Source organism: Echinops telfairi, unplaced genomic scaffold (genome assembly GCF_000313985.2).
Source record: "Echinops telfairi isolate 266 unplaced genomic scaffold, ASM31398v2 ScPeMD7_9;HRSCAF=40, whole genome shotgun sequence".
NCBI classification, from domain to species: domain Eukaryota; kingdom Metazoa; phylum Chordata; class Mammalia; order Afrosoricida; family Tenrecidae; genus Echinops; species Echinops telfairi.
This window is the reverse complement of record NW_022103906.1, coordinates 70,710,012-70,728,152: the sequence shown is the minus strand read 5'-3', so window position 1 is coordinate 70,728,152 and position 18,141 is coordinate 70,710,012. Positions and strand designations below refer to the sequence as shown.

The following is an 18,141-nucleotide window of genomic DNA, read 5'->3' as shown; positions in this document are numbered from 1 at the left end:
CTTAAAGTCCATTTGCTTCCTTGTTGTATTTACATGTATATGTATGTATGTGTGTACATGTGTGTATATATATATATATATATATACACACACACACACACATGCAAGGGCTCTGAATTTCAAAGGATTTATCTAAAGAAAAAGGAGGGTTGAACAGAGCATAAAGAGAAAATGTGCATTTTAAGACCAGCTGAAAAAAACATAAAAGCTCATTGCTGCTTTTTTTTGAGACAATTTTATTGGTGTCATCTAATTGTGATACCTAAGATTGGCCTGAGTTTTATGAAAAGGTATCTGAGTTAAGGACATAGTTCTCAAGGCTTTTAGAAAGGGCTTTATAGTCCAATGACTTTTTAATGAATGGGATAAAAGCAATTCCATGAATTTAAAATCTACACATGAATGTGTTAGGAAGGACAAAAGCCACCACTAAGAAAGCAAGCCTTGACATTTAGGGAGGAAGTGGTTCTCTGCTACATTTTACTTGCCCTTCACAAGGGCAAGGGGAGATTAACTGGAGACTAATTGCTGGTGACCTGTTGTCCTTGATTACTCTGCAGGAAATTCTTTGAAAATATAAAAGAATAAAGTTCATTAAGAGTCTACTCCCTCCTAAAGGGTTCTAAGCTAGGTCAGGAGTCTGTGGCCCTGAAAAGTGTCTTTTGAGCTGCATTTGATGAGAAGTACATAATAGCCCTTTCTTTGGATTCCATTTCCAAAAATTCATCGTTCAATGCTTCAGCAAGAAGCCTGCTGAAAGAGGTGGCATTCCCTTTAACAAGGGGACTCTCTGAAAAAGAAATTGCCATGCTCAATGTTAAAGTGCTACTTTCACCAAGTAGGGTTTTTCCATTCAACAAACCTTCATTGCTTGTTAACTCGGGCATTAGCCTCGGTGCTGGGAACACAGGAATAAACAGCACAATGGCTCCTGCCCTCACAGTCGTAATCGAGGAGCGCATATGACAGGATCGTCTGTAAAGGCCATGAGGAAATAAACAGTGTCAGAGGATAGCGAGGATAGCTAGTGGGCTGCGAGGGTTACTTTTAATAAGGTGGTCAGGTGTCTCATATCTTATCCTTTGATCAGAAACCTGATACGAAGAGCAAACCATGAAAATGTAAGTGAGAGAGAGCCAGTCTCAGGAAAACCTTGGTCCTGAATATATTTAATGTATTCTAGAAACAGCACAGAGGCCAATGTGACTGGAGCAGAGTGAGTGAGAGAAAAAGGGAGGTGAGAGCAGATAGAGTCGGAGAGAATGAGCCAGGATTCCTGGTGAGGGCTGTGGACTCCCCCAGTGGGATGACAAGCCAAGGGAGGATCTGAGGACAAGGCTGATGTGATCCGGCTAATGTTCTCTCTCGACGGTGATTTTTGCTTCCTTGTCCTGCTGTATCAGAACCATCGTAATCGAGTGGCCTGAAAGAACAGAAATTGATTTCTCACAGTTCAAGAAGCTAGAAGAAGATGAAATTCAGGACACTGACTCGGTCATTTTTGTGAATCCTTCTCTCAGCTTCCGTAGAGAAAACCTTAAAAAAAAAGTATATGATCACATGAATAAAGTCTTAGAAGGGATCCATTGATATGAGAACCAAACCAAACTCACGGACATCGAGTCAAGGATGACTCATCGCAAACCCCTGTGGATTTCCAAGACTCCAATGATCTATGGAAATAGGAAGTCCAGTCTTTCTCCAAAGGAGCTTCTGGTAGCTTTGAACTACCTGTGTTAGTCTGGGTACTTTAAAGAAACAAATCCATAGAAACTCACGTATAAGAAAGAGTTTTTATAAAGGTTAAGTGTGCATCAAGAAAACATCCCAACCCAGTACTGCCCAAGCCAAGTCCAACATTAACTCATATGTCCGAAACCAATCCAAAAAGCCCTCCTGAATCTCACAAAACACACACAATGACACCGACTGCAGGAGGAAAGTCAAATCAGTGAGCGTGTAAGCATGTCAGTGCTGGCAGAGGTCTCCATACGGGTGCTCTAGCACCCAGGGCTGAATCGGGGTAGGTCCATGTGGCTTCTCCTCAGGGATGTCTTGCAGGAAGTGAGCCTTGCCAGCTAAAGCAGGGAACTGGCTAAGGCAGCTGCACCCTGGTCCAGCCATCAGAAAGCAAGAGACCTGAGAACTCGAAAGGTGAGGCTCACTGAGCCGTTTATCCCTCTGCCCTTCAATTAATCCCACATGTTGTTTATTGGCCAGGTTGGCACAATAAACTAACTACTTCACTACCTACCATGCAGATCACAGCACAACACGTAACCACTACCATAGCAGGGCTCCTTAAGACATAGACACTGAAAATTAAATGTTATTGTCTTCAAGATGATTCTCCAAAAGACCAAAGTCATTGTCCACTCAGAGTGACTCTAGAGTTTGTAAGACTGTAACTTTATAGGAGTAGAAAGTCCAGACTTTCTCCCAAGGCGGGTCTATCTCTGCCTCACAAAGGCTCACAGAGCCTCCCGGTGAGTCCAGTAGATGGCCTGTGTGTAGAAAAGTACTGCAAGGAATTAGTGTTGTTGAGAAAGGGCTTAGAAAGTAGAACAAATAATAAGTTTTTAGCTGTCTTTACTCACTGATGAGCTACCTTCTCTTCCATGGACAGCACTGTAACATGCTAATCAAAAAAAAAAGCCTGGCCTCCGCTCAGAAATGAACAGTCAGGTAGGAATTTGATTTATACCTACACAAATACCCCCAAACGCTTTGCTTTAGAGTCAATTCCAGTTCTTTGTGAATTGACAGTCACTGTCCAGTAGGGTTTCCAAAGGTTTATCTTCACCAAAGAAGATGCCAACCCCACTGAGCACTTGACCACAGTGTTTACACAGGTCTTTATGCAATATAATACACGAAAGGGTGTGAGAAATGCCAATGAAAAATACACACAATAAATACTAAAAAACAAAAGAGATTATAAATGAGCAGACACAACAGCACTGTGAAATAAATTCAACACTAAGACTAAGGATTCAATGAAATGCTAAACATTCAACAGAAGGAGATAAAAGCAAGTTGAAAGTAGTCAAAATTCATCCAAACTGGAATCTAACTTCAGCAAAAGCAATACAATGGAAGGATGTGGGGAGCTCAGTGGTCAAGAGGAAGGAACGAACAGGCACAAGCACCTCCGAAGGCCTTGTGGAAGGAAGCTACTCAGTTTTACCTAGTGCCATCTCTGGAATAAATGCATGAACGACAGTGTGTATTCCCACGCTTGCTCACATTCGGCATCCTGAGATTGTCCAGCTGTGAACAACTTTAGTATAATGAACTGGAGGAGACTCCACGTCTCTAGTATGAGACCAGAGCAGGTTCTTCCCATGCCCTTGAGCCTTGACTAAGGGGAAGAGAAACAGATTCTCAGGGAGAATTGGTGGTGGTGTTTACAGAAGTGAATGTTAACAAATGAAAAAGCAACTCTTTACTACAGGGACATGATAAACAGATCTGATGCAAAAAGTAAAAGGGCAAAATTTTTTTTTAATTTAAGGGCTTAGAAAAAGATAGTGGCACAAGACAAAGTACATCCAACACATTTCCACCTTTGTTTTTCAGATCCACAGATGGTTACTGACAATGACCGTGAGTGGAATATACTTGTCTGCATAACCAACTGAGTGCTGCCACAATGGGGGCAGGTGCTTTTGTGTCACATTTAGAGTAAATTTTCCACATTTCACTGACTCAGACACCAGGCGTCACAACAATGCTTGTAGCTTGGGCAGGATTTCCGTTGTGTGGCCGGTCACAGTACCCAAGAACACAGGGTCTTGCAAGAAACAGTGCTGACCCTTGTTATCCAGACCAAGTTCATTTATAATAAGCGAATTACATTAACCTCTTCACCTGAGCCACACATGAATTATATGAGATCTTGAGTTGACTTGGTTATAAACATTACAGAGAACACTGCGACAAATCTGTCTGGCTGTTTCTTATCTACTGCCACAGGCTTGCTATGAGTCAGAATCATGTAGATAGCAAGGGATTTGGATTTAGCTTGTGGTTTGTTTCAAATCGCAACTTGGAGAAAAATATCCAATTAGCTTTTAATTATCGTTTTCTATGAAACAAAGTAAAGACCCATGCCAGGAGAGAAATGAGAAAATATGGTGAGACCTGCTTAAAAGAATATCCTCAAGCTTGCTTCACACAGCAGGATGGGAGCTTGGATTCTACCAACTATTACTATGACTATCAAGAAGGAAGAAATCCCCGCAAGGACACCACTTCACCAGTGAACCAGATGATCTGACTGATAAGTAGAGACAAAAGGAACTCTGGGTATCTAGCCTTCCATCAGCCATGAGACTCTCAGATGATTAGGGAGAGTCAAACAAAATACCCAAATGAATCGGACTGCATAAAGTTTCAATGACAGCATTTAGGTTTCCGTCTTTGCCTAGAAGCAGAACCTTTGGTTGACAGCAGAGGTGCCAGGTCCACTCTTGACTGAAAACCATGTGTGCTTCATTTTCTTCACATCGCTATTTTGAAAATTAATTAAAGTACAACACGAAAGGCAATTTTTTAGCAGGTCTTGGTAGCTTGCAAATATTGAATACTTTTTCCTTATTCTTATTGTCATTAAATACAATTAACAGATAAAATGCTAATGATAAAAAGCTGAGTACTTTGCAAGGCATACTTTGAAAGAACCCAGGCTTAAGTATCATAAAGCTTCCGGTGTTTGTAGTACTTGAGATCAGCTTTACATTTCTGCATAGGTTTTGTATATTTCTAGAATGTATATAGAATCCTATCAGTGAAGTAGGTATATATGTGTATATATTTACCTATCTTTCACTGTTAACATTGTAACCACTTTGAAACAGAGACTAGCTCTTACTCAAATGTTCATGAACAGCAATAAATTATCCGAAATGGTTAGTAATTTGATACGGCCCTTCTAGTCATAGTGTTTGAAAGGAAACAACTGGGTAGGACCATGTAGACTGGGTGCATGTCTTCTTTTCCTGGTGGGTCTGTGTAAGAAAAGGTGAGGGTGGATGATTACAGGGTTATATGATTAACTTGTTGTGGTAGTCTGGGTAGACTAGAGAAACAAACCCAAGGACACATATATGTGTATAAGGAAGAGATTTATATACAAGAGCAATTGAACATTGAGAAAACATCACAACCCAGTCCAGTCCAAGGCCATAAGTCTGATAGTGGTCCGTATGTCTGAGACCAATCTAAGAAGTCCTCTTCAGACTCATGAAACACATGCAATGAAGCCAAATGCAGGATGATCACAGGCCAGTGGGTAGAAAGTCTTTGGGTCCAGTGGTGTTGCAAGTATCTCAGCGCTGGCAGGGGTCTCTCTGTGGCTTCTCTGACTTCAGAGGTCTGGTTGCATCCATGTGGCTTGTCTTCTGCAATGTCTCCCAGGGAGTAGCAAAGAGAGAGGTGTCTTCCACCTCCAAGTAGGAAGTATCAGATTTCCCAGAATTCTCAGGAGAAGGCCATTCCCACAGAAGTCTGATTGGCTATCTCCAGATTGACAACCTAGACTCCACCCCTACACTCTTAATTCCTAAATTGACACCAGATTAGGTGACTGCCACACTTGTGAATGATTGTCTAAAAGGTTTTGATTGTCAAAAACTTCTCAGAAATCTAACATGGGGACTGTTCGATTTTGTGATACTTTCTGTGTTTAAAATCACAGAAACATGAATAGGGGATTACCATCAAGAAATAATAGCCAGGAGCAGAGCATGTCATTGGACACTGTCCACTGTACTGCCTCAATCCAGGAGACAACTGTGGCACCAGAGGAGTGGCAGTGGACTAGCAGGAACAGGACCAAGATCTAGAGCACAAGATTGGCAGTGGGCTTCCTGGTCCATGAACTAAGCAAAACTGAACGCCTTTGGGTGGGAAGCCTGCTTGTGAAGTAGATGGCCTCCGGGACTTGATTGGAGGAGCTAGGTTTGCTGACATACAAAGCTAGAGTTGAGCACCTTCAAGTTTAGCCTTGGGAAGGATGGAGTGTCCTTTAGGTGTTTACGGGCGGCACTCAAAGAGCTTTGTATCATTACTAGACTAAAACTTACTCCTTGCCATCTAGTCCAAGCTGACTCAGAACAACTCCCTGTGGGTTTCCAAGACTGTAATGGTTTATGTGAGTAGAAAGCCCAGTCTTTCTGCCTCAGAGCTGCTGATGGTTTTGAACTGCCCACCAGGGACATGGCAGCCCAATTTGTAACCTCCCAGCTCCATGGGAGAAAGACTGGGTTCTCTATTCCTGTAAACGGTTACAGTCTCGGAAACCCACTATGAGTCAGATTTGGCTAATGGCAGGGAATATCATTATTACTAGAGCAGGGCAGAGACCTAGGGACCACATGAATGGATCAAAGAGAAACATGTGATGGCCATGGCTACAATGAGGATGTCCTATTTAACGAACTGTATACTTAGCATTTCTGATTTGTAATTTCTTACCTTTCTTAATAAGCCTCATAATCTGGAGTCGAATCTGGGAGTTCACTGTGGTCATCGCACTGAAGTCTCAACTCTAGAAAGAAGTTGAGTACCTTGGGAGGGACTATTAGAGTGTGACTTGTAAAGCAGATGAAAGAGTGGAGACACGTCTGACCTTTGCTTCATAGGAATCAGCCTGGCACTCATGTTAAGTTTGATGCTCCTTACCGTGGAGCCAAAGGAAGTCAGATGCCAACCTAATGCCCTTCTTACACTATTTCATTTCACTCAAGAGCTATGAAATGAAGACTGCTTATTTTTAGAAAATCTAATAAAGGATAATCGTAATAATAAGATAATGGAGGCACTAGTGGCTCAGAGATAAAACCTAGATTAGATTCTCAGCCAATGTACCACCTTGGCAACCACCATCCATTTGTCAGTGAAAGCCTGGGTGGTGGTGTGCTATTCCAGAGTTTCATCAAAACTTCCAGACTATGACAAGCTAAGAAAAAAGGCCTGGTGATCTACTTCCAAAAATGGATCAATGGAAACCCTACAAATCATAATGTCTAATATGCAACTGACTGTGGGGATGATGCACGAATGGATAGCATTTTGTTCTATTGTTCAGTCACCATGAGTCAGGGGCCCAGTAGGCAGCAGCTAACAGCAGCAAATTAATAACGATTAACATTTAGTTGCTGCCAAACACATTGCTATGAACTTTATTAATGTTTATTAATTTGACCTCATCTGGATTTCATTTCAGAATGAAACACACAGAAAAAAAACATATTTGCTAAAATTACAATTCTTTGGCATTTTGCTTTTAAAAAACTGTAACTCCAAGGAACTTTTCTATCTTTGTAAACAATGCCGTCTGGAACTGTTGTCGTGCATACATCTGAATACAGAAGCAGGAGGACACACCTGACCTCCTCTGGCTACAAAAGAGAGGGGAAGCCAACCCCACTCAAATCTAAGGCCAATTGCACAAGGCAAAAGTCAGCCATGTCTCCATCCTTCTCTTACCCTGTCCTGACACCAACTCTTCCAATACTCAACTTTTTCTGCTGGGTTCTATAACTCTTTGCCATGGCTATAAAGAACTGACAAAAATACTCATGATTAAGGTTTATTAGGAAAGTCATCAGGTTACCACAAATCAGAATGAAAAACAATTAAATCCCAAATTGACACCAGATTATGTAACTACCACAGGTACTTACCAGTTTGGAAATCATATTTCCTGGTACTTTCTACTGCTTTTGTTTAATAAGTGCTATACTCAATGTATGATAATTGAAAAAAAGATGAATCTGTCTACTCCCATAAAGGTTTACAGTCTCAGAAACACTTAGGGCCTTTCTACTCTGTCCTATCAGTTCAGTGTGAATCAAAATTGACTCAGTGACAGTGCGTTTGGTTTTGGGGTTTACTCAATTGAATACACAGAATCCCATATATTTCACATATAAATGTCTACAACTCAACCTATTGAGTTTAACTTGGAGAACAGAAACTTGAATGCCAACTATGTTTGCCATGCCAACATTGAGATGATGTTCATATAAACTAATATTATAAGCCTCGTAAACTGAGAAACATTCTACAATCCACTGAAATGCACCCAGTAAGGTATGATATGAGGAGCAGTTGGTGAAAAATACACAGCTTGTTTCCTATGAAGGCTATGCCCAAACTCTCCCATTTCTGAAACGCCAGCAAGATTCGCGGTGTGAGGAGACTGTCTGGCTACAGTTGGGTTTTGGAGTGTATGTTTTCTGTCAATCAAGCCCATTTCAAAGCATCTACCCAATAGAGGTTCTCATTTTTGGATGGTTCCAGGCACAGAGCTTAAGTACCTGAATAAGCCAACAAGGATTCCCCTATTAAGATCTATGCCTTTCTCATGTTATACAGGGAGAGATAGACAAGCAAACATTACTTAGAGAGTAAGCTTGGTGACATGCAGCAAGGGAATTTTGAACTTTTGCTCAACTAATCAATAAGCTCTCTCTTCCTGGCTTAGAAATGCCCCCATAGTCTTCCTTCCTGCACCTTTAGTTGCCCTGTCTGCAATGTATGCCCTCCCTAAAAGGATGTTTTAATACAGAAATATCATTCATCACCATCCCTCTCTTAACCAGCATCATCAATAATTAGAATGAAGACCTCTTTTGGCACTATAGGATAAGCATTGGACCAAGTGAGGTCAGGTGTTAAGCCACCAGCCACTTCCTGGGAGGAATATGGAGCTACAGGCACCTGAAAGATCTCCAGTCCTGGAAGCCCCAGGGAGCAGTCTAGTCCGCCCTATTGCGTCACTGGGAATCAACATCAACTCAATGGCAATGAGTTTGATTAGTATTCTTTTTCTTTCTTTTCCCTCTTTTCTTTGTGCTTGTTTGTTTAGTAGGCAAGGACTTAGTTGCGCAGTGAAGAAGGCATAAGGGAAAAGTAAGGACTGGAATGATTGAGTAAAGATGAGGCTGTTCCTTCCCGTAATGATTTATAGCTTCAACCCCCTATCCAGGGTCCCGATGCGTCGGACTCCGCTCCGTGATGTGGGTGGTGAGTGGGCTTGGCATGACTTTGGAAGGAAAGACGCGTCTTCTGTGTGTAATTAGATATTAGTATTCGTCATTTTGAATGGATCTATTATTACAGTGTCCTATTTGCCGTGGCAGAGAAGGGGTTGTTTTAGTGCAAGCGGTTAACACCCTCGGCTGCTAACTGAAAGGCTCAAATCTCACCCAGAGTTACTTAATGATCTAAAATCAGCCATGAAATCAACGTTGAAGCTCTGAAGTACAGTTCTACTCTGACACATCAGGTGGCCAAGAGTCAGAGTTGATTCTACAGCAACTGGTTTGGTTTTTCTTGGAAAGGTCGTGGCCTTTGTACTTCAGTTTATTCCTCTATAACCTGCATTCAAGGCATCTGTTGTCTTTAGAGAACTGCTTAAAACATGGAAAAAATTTTATTAATAATAATTTTAGATTCCTAAAAGAACGTTTATTTCCCCTTCTATCAATCTCAAAGGCATGTCACATATATAATTTTAGGTTCATGAAATATTTAAGGGAGCTTAAATATTGGTAGTCAGTTTGAAATAGTTCTGCCATGTCCTGTGGGATCACTATGCACCCAAATTGCTTAACAGCATGGGTTGGGGGTTATGGAATATTTATTTTCCTTCTTTTTCTTTCATATGATCTTTGGTGCTCTATTTCTATGTTAACTATATTTGTATATGTGCCTTCAGGGGAAAATACTTTAAATACTTTGGGAAAGAGATGGGTGCCAATATAAATTTATCTTAAATGAAGACAAATTATCAGTGGTACAATATCCTTGTAATGCCATTGCTGCAATTATACTTATATTAGAGGATTTCAATGCCTGGAAGGATTTGAATTTTGTTATCTTCCTAGAGAAAAAAAATGTTGGAAAAAATATTAACCTTTAGAATATTTTTTCAAGTTTTTCATGTGCTGCCAAGGGACCCTATCCAGCCAGAACAGCAAATTCGTTATATGTGAGTGTTTCAAATATCTCTATCAAGGACAAGAACAAAAGTGCTCTCATAGAGAAAGGGGTGATACACTAGGGCACAATAACCTACATTTTTCTTCATCTGAGTCTAGTGACCCATTTCATGAAAATGTCAGAACTGCACTGTTTGATCCAGATGAAGTGGGGTTACGACACCCAGACAAACAGTTGGTTGATAAAGCCCTGATGCACTGCCTTGCAGTGCTACATCCCCGGTAATATTCAGTATATCACTCAGCAGTGTCAAAAGTGACATCTGGTTTGGATGACATTTGTGAAATTTCTGGACAGTCTTTCTTGCAAAAGGAAGACCTTTGATAAGCAGGAATACTAGATCAGTGTACTAGTGGATCGATACTACTGGACTCTTAATTAATTACTTGAGCCACCACTATGATTCTGATGTCTTAAAGTACCAATTTAGCTTTGGAATATTTTCAAACATTTATCTATGGAAACCACGGTTTGAGTTTTGTCAGTTATTGGGAGAATGGCATAGGAGCTGGCAGTGTTCATTTTGCTGTGCCTCGGTTCCTTTCAGTTGGTACAGACTCAATGGCACCTTGCGACAAAACCCGTAGACCAGTCACCATTGTGCGGTGGAGCACCAGGTTTTCCTGAGACACCTCGGATTGACTTTAACTGCCAATCTTTCAGTTAGTCGAACACGGTAACTATTTGCACCACCTAGAAACTCCATCTTTTAAGTTCCAGCTGTCTTTTTGGGTTTTGCGTTCTCAATTTGCAGAAGAAAAATTATTATATTACTTGGTTACTCTTCAACTTTGATCTCCATTCATTATCTCCTCCTCCTGATTCCTCTCCTCTCTCAGATTCTGTTGTGATTTTCCTCCTGCCTACTCTCTTCAGACTCTTCGTGAGTCTCCTACTATTTTCTTGTGGTGATTTTTCTTTTTTGCACACTCTTGGTTTATCTTGTATCATGCATCTGATTTTAAGCTGTTGACACCCACAAGTATTATGATCCCATATCTTCCTACTAAGTCTTAGTAACACAGCATCTAAATGCATTTGAATATTGCAGAGACAACACAAATTGAACATCCCAAAAGCTAAACACATAAGTTCCTTTCTAACTAGCTCCAGACCTGATTCTCAATTTCAAGTAATCACACTACCAGCTACATGATTTCCAGAGACACAACTCTTGAAAGTGAAACCCAGCTTATCCACGACCCTTTCACAATCTGTTGATTCTAAGTCCTCAGACTCCTCTGGAGCAATCCCTCCTCACATTCCTCACTGCTTCTGCCTTGGGACAAGTTCTTATCCTTCCTACCTGAAGGGGTAAATAGTCTCCTAGTTGAAATCCATCCTTTTGATATCGTTTCCAAACTTCCATCCACAACATCTGTTGAAGTATAAAGAAACAATTGTCGTGGAGTTGATTCTGACTCACAGAGAGCCCGTGTGTATGAGCGTAGAACTGTGCTCCATAGATTTTTCAACCAGACCTGTCTCCCAATGGATCTCTAGTTGAATTCAAACTTGCAACTTTTGGGTTAGCAGCCAAACACATTAGCCATTTGCACCACTCAGGGGCTCTTCTAACAATGTGACCTTTATAAAATACAAGAGTAAGTCAAACATCATGCCTACCGAGTCTCCCTCCCCATAAGCACTGAGTTCTAATGCCATGGCTCACTTGGTTCTGCTCTGCCCACCATTGCGGAGATGGCTGAAGCTGATATCACAATAGCGGATGGCTATCAAACACCAGAACCTAATGTTGAATATGAAAGATCCCAGCGCTGTGGTCTGTGCCCCCAAAGTTGATGATTTCTTGACCAGTGAGGCAGAGGGGACCAAAGTGGTGGGTGCTTACTCCTGGAAGGAAATGGTCTCCAAGCTGGAGAAGCCTCAGAGACATAGACTTCTGAAGGCTAGTCAAGCTATTGATGATTTCATTGAAAAGCTGGTACCTATGAAAGACTCCTTTGTTAAAACTTAATTTTTAAAATTGCTCAGAACATGTTTAATAATTTGATTTTTGTTTATTAATTTGTAACAAAAGAATCATGCACAAAGATGCAAGGCAACTTGAAGACCTAAACATTTTTTTCCATGTCATTGACTATTTTCATTTATTCTTACTATTGAGGATTGTTAAGCTACTAAAATAGAAATGTCTGATTGCAAGCTCTGGTAACACTGGTCTAAATGTTAAAAAAAAAAAGAAAAGGTATTTATACACCTTGAAAAAAGAGAAAAACTGGTACCACTATTGGGTGCTGGTGACACCATTATTGAGTAAAATTCAAAATAAAATGCTACTTCAAGGCCAAGGGAATTCTCCCCCCACCCCACCTTGGGGAATGGGGTTCGTGGTCAAGAAGGAGCCTGGTATGACCTATCACTCATGCCATGAAGGAACAAAGAAGCTTGGTTTCACATTAAGAATATCTTCCAAGACATTCGGAACTGGAGAAGCCTGCTGTGATTGGGTGAGTAGGAGGTGAGGGGGCAGAACACTTTATGAAGATTGCATCTGGTGATGTGCAACTCACAGCTGAGGCTTACCACGTGACGAAAGATGATCTGTTCTGGGCATGGAGCATAGCAGGGAAGAATGAAGTAATAAGATAGAGTTAGACTCATTATGATTTGAAATCCCGGCCCATATCCTCAAGTTCCAAGATACTAATGGCAAACACCTGCTGCCAAAGGTCAGGGAGTGTGGGGCAGCAGGTCACTGGGAAGTGGATGACTATGGTGTTGACGGCATTCCTGTCATCTCCATCAGAGAAGCTATCTTTGTCTGTCATCACTCAAAGATGAGCGGATACAAGCGACCAAAGAACGAAATGATTCCCAAAAGAGGCAGTTCGGCCGAGACAAGAAATCTTTCCTGAAGCACGTCTAGAAGGTTCTCTCTACTTCCAGGATCATCTCTCATGTTCCAGGCTTCATACTGCTACAACAGGCACCCCTGAATTTGAATGGACCCTCAACTGTACTGACATTGGTCTGATGCGGAGGGCAGGAGGAAATGCATCTTCAGAAATATAGTCCTAGAGACGATAAAGGATGCATTTGACCAAAACTCGGACTTTTTTATGTCTGTTGTCAAAAACTGTGAGCTCAGAGAAAAAGAAGAAGACGCTCAATGAGATGGATTGACATGGTGGCTACCACTGTGGGCTCAAACAGCGCAACAACTGGGATGGTCCACGACTGAGCAGTGTTTCATTCCGTTATCCACAGGGTAGCTGTGTGTCAACACCCACTCATGGCACCGAACAACAAAGATGAGACTAAGACGAGCACGTGCTGAAATATCTGGTCTATAACCAAATACAGATCCCAGACACATGTTTAAACACATTTTTCTTAGACTAAACCATACATGAATAAGCTGGAAACATATTAGTAATTTTTTCACTTACCCTGATAGAAACCTGATTATTTTATTTTACAGCTGTAAGCCTTTCACTGAATCCTCATCATCTCTTGACATCATGGATAGTGGATGACCTCACTAGCAGAAAATGCTGAAGGTGCGCTTGCATAATGAGGAAAAGGGAGCAAGTAAGGGACTGAGAGAGAAAGAAAGAAAGAGCATATGCTAGACTCTGGCATCAAACTCTCTTGGTTCAAGTCCACACTCAGTGATATGAGAAACTCCAGTTTCTCTAGACTCAGTGTTTCCATGTATTAAATGGGGATAACAATGATATCTGCTTCATGGGGGAGATGTGAGAATTAATTCAGGTTAGGCATGCAAGGCACTTAGCTTGAAAATATTATCACTCAATGCTGGGTAAATAACATATATACTCAAGTATAAGCCAACCCAAATATCAGCAAAGGCACCTAATTTTACCACAAAAACTGCATTCAAAAATGTGCTGAAAAGCGTGACTTATGCACGAGTACATACAGGAGTTATTTTTGTTTTTACTTGGCAAAATCCACACTCCTGTGCTTACTATTTCCTAGTCTCATCTTTAACCAAGGACCTCTCATATTGGGATTCTACCATATCAAATAAACCACTGTGGTGGTTTCTAATACCTTCTAGCTGTGACTATGCTGCTAAATTGTCAGGAATACCTTGCCCTGTATCCTTCTTTCCTGGTTAACTCCTGCTCGGCCTTCAAGGCTCTAAAGAGATGTTTCTTGCTCTATCCTACTTTCCCTGGCACACACTGTCATCTAGGCTATGAGCCTGGGCTATGAATTTAATAATCATATAAAAAATGTGAGTGCCTTCTATTTGTCAGACTTGTGCCAGGGGGTTAGAACAAATTGATCTGGACATGTCGACCTTGTCTTCAAAAATCCTACAAGGCATAGTAGAATAAGAAGTGCTGTGAGAGGTGTGTGGTCAAGCCTCATTGGAAAATATAGATGGGACATCTAATATCATCTTTAAGGGTCTGAGATAGCAATCTGGAAGAAATAGTTCCCAGAAGCTTCTGAAGAGTTATAATTTGGCATTCACCATTGTCCAATAGAGACATTTTTGAGAACAAAAATCTTTTCAGTTTCCCTGGAGTCAGTCCCAACCCGGCCACTGGGTGGAGAGAATAAGACTTCCCCTTGGGCTTTCCCTCTTCCTAAAGCACAGGCAAATACACCTGTGGCCCACCACATTCAGCAAAATGGGTGACTTTCTTTTTTTCAAATCTATAGAACAGAAAAAATTATGACCACACAGGGAGGTAAGAATAAGCTCAGAGTGCAATTATCTAAACCATACCACTGGAGTCATGACAGTAGTAACAGCTGATCCACACAATCTGAGATCTCCAGTATATTATAGGAAATGGTACATGGATAGAATTAAGGATCGAATCCTGGCTTCCAAGTGCATGGTATATCTAATCCATGAAAGGAGCGTCTGAAAAGTCATATTAGAAAGACAAATGTCATAAAAGACAAAACAGGGCCCTCAGAGGTGTGTGTGTGTGTGTGTGTGTGTGTGTGTGTGTGTGTGTGTCCAGTGTGTGTGTGTGTGTGTGTGTGTGTGTCCAAAGGGTGTGTGTGTGTGTGTGTGTCCAGAACATAGCATTGAATAAAAGGAGCTTCAGGCAGTTTTCTTGTCTATTTATAGCCAAACTGAATATTTAGAAGCCACTGGTGACCTGGTGACTGCAATTTTCAATGCCCGAAGGGAGGTATAAATAGATCAATGATTCAAATCCAGGAAAGTCCGTAGCACCACTACACAATAATCACTGGCTCTCAGAGCTACAACTACCCAGTTTAAATCAAGCACCTGCCTCCGAGTAGGTCAAAGCACTTGGCAGGTCCTTTCACACTTCGTCTTCACCGCATCTGCGGGCGTCAGCAGGAGAACATGATTACGATATTTAGGCAGATGAAAAGAGATATGAATTTATCATGTGGAAATCTCCTAAGAAGAGAAAATCTAGGCAGTCAAAATGTTAATTTTCTGCCTTTCTTATACCAGAGAAAGCCTGCTTTTAAGCTGCATCCCTCTTCAGAACAATACATCAGCAGGTCTTTGGTAGCCCTTCAAATTGCAAGAATGATTGCAGCGCGTAGAAATGCAAATGTCTTTCACTGAAGGAATAGGAAAGTAGCGCCCAGGTGGGGAGTCAGCCAGCCTGCACTAAGACCTGCCATGGCAGGAGGCACAGAATACTGGGTTCATGGGATGTACTTCGCACAAGCCCATAACAACTTTCTACTTCCTCCCTGGCCTGGACATCAGATGAAATAACACCAAAAGGCCTTTCTGTCAAGTAACACAATGCAAAATAGAGCCCTTTTTTTTTTTTTTGAACCTCCAACCTGAAGATACTACACAATGAAGACCAAAACTTATTCTTCTCAATATTTTTTCTGCCATCACTCTCAGTATATAATTTATCAGCTGTCATGCTACAAGACTCATTGTTAATTTGTAGTTACACTTTGTGTGTTCCATCGACGGTGCCAACATGAAATACTGGCGCTGGTTCCAAACAGAGTGCACGGATTTCTTTGGCCTCTCTGACAGGATTCTATCCTGGAAAACACAGGGCTGTCTCTAAAGGCCAGAGGAGATGGATAAGAAAATAGTTTTCACTGAGAGAGAGAGAATAATTCTGGTGGAAATAATTTCTGGCCACAGGTAAGTTTAAAATACAAACTCTTAAAGAGAACAAGTTTAAAATGATGAATATACATCAGTACCATCTATTCTAATTCTCAAGTAGAAACAATAAAGAAATTATCTTAGATAGAGTTTTCTAGAAGCAAAGCTTCAGACACGAATTTGGATGTGTTTTATTTCTTGCACTTAAAACTTACCAGGGAGCACAAGAAGCAATACAGGGAACAATAAGAAGGTATTGGGCTTTCTTACTGGGCTACAGAATGAGTGATTCAGTGGGAGAATTGGATCCGAGTCGGGCACAGCAGCATCTGTGGCTGAACCCTTTGAACCATTTCATTACAAATTTGAAACTACATTATTATCATTTAAGAAGAGACTCTTGCACGAGGTGTTTGTTATGTTGTTATGTTACGTATTTAGTGATTTTTCAATAACCGGTGTGGAACGGCATGGAATGGAAAAGAATCAAATCTTCTGAAATATGCTTGGAAGCAGTAAGGCTAGTCTTTCATCAACGAGCTGAAAACCAGCTACAACACCGAGTCTATTCAGACTCAGAGAGCCCCCGTAGGACAGAGCGGAAGTGCTCTCTGGGGTTTCCGAGGCTGTAAATCTTTGCAGGATGTTTGTTTTATCTTTCTCCCTCAGGGGAGCAAATGAGTTCAAACTGCTTACCTTGTGGTGAGTCATCCGATCTGTCACTCTCTTCACCACCAGGGCATTCATCTGGTCACAGGAAGCATGTTAAAGGCAACTAGAGTGATCTAAATAAAAGGAACTGTAAGGTAGTTGAATATGCATGTGGTATGGTAAGCATGTTTCATGACTTTAATCATCCTGAATACAATGTGCTAACTGTTCCACGGTGCCAGAGCATAAAAGAGAACGTGGGCATTACATGGAAACGACAAGGAAGGTGGTGGACACTAGAGTTCTGGATAAAACAGCACAGGTCCCAGCCCTCTGCTAAAGTGGTGCTCTGGGAACAAGACAAGACAATGGACTCAGGAAGATAGCACTTTTCCTCCAAACATCGAGCATTAAATACAGAACAGCTCTGCCTAGTTTGATAAACCTGTGATGGTTTCAGCTTGAAAGAAGTACAAGGTGTCTGTAAAAAGAACTCACCTCAAAATAAATATAGAACAAATGATCGACATTTACACAAAAGCAAAGATGAGAATGCATGGATCATCAAAGAAACTGACAGATAAAAACAGGTCAAGCAGAGTAGAAATTATGAGAGTCCTGAGAAATACGGAGATGGTGTTCAATGTCACGGAACAATTTGTTTATGCTTTGTTGAAGAGGAATCTAACCTTTAATATAAACTTTCATCTAAAACCCAATCAAATATTCAAAAGAGAATGCCCATTCCAGAGAAATATTATTAATAAAGAAGACCCATGAAACTTTAAATTATTTTAAAGAATTGTTAGAAAGGAATAGAATTATATTCCTAGAGTATAAAAAATATAATTTTTAGTTCTTTTTAGAAATACACTTTTAATGATCCCCTCAGTTTTTCTCCCAGATCATCCTAAGTCTTCATAGAAATAAATATGAAAGAGTTCACAGTCGCTTTCTAAACTTAAATATCAGATACAGAAAGGCTTTATAAGTGGTAAAAGAATTACAAAACCCTCAATTCTGAAGGATCAGACAAAAGTGAGAGCTGGTAAATTGTGGGTAAAAAACTAACAAACTCACTACCTTATACAGCAGAGTAAAACTGCGCTTGTGGGTTTTCAGAGGAGCTCTGGTAACATAGTGGGTTACACCGTTGGGCTGCAAATCACAAGGTCAGCAGTTTGATAACATGAGCTGCTCTGTAAAATAAAGATGAGACTTTCTACTCCCATAAAGAGTTAGAGTCTCAGAAACCCACAGGAACAGTTCAACCCTATCCTATAGGGTAATTATGAGTGATTCTCTGTCCTACATGGTCCCTGTTAGTCAGAATGAATTCAGTGGTAGCAACTTTGGTTTGGTTTGGTTTGGTTTGGTTGGGTTGGGTTGGGTTGGGTTGGGTTGGG

General features: G+C 40.9%; 1 protein-coding gene and 1 pseudogene across 2 annotated transcripts in view; both read left to right on the top strand.

The window, feature by feature from the left end:
• The window catches only part of GALNTL6 (polypeptide N-acetylgalactosaminyltransferase like 6), a 1,306,147-nt gene that overhangs the window by 1,111,444 nt on the left and 176,562 nt on the right, over positions 1-18,141 (top strand). The window lies entirely within an intron of this gene.
• Positions 11,713-13,047, top strand: LOC115868281 (annotated as a pseudogene).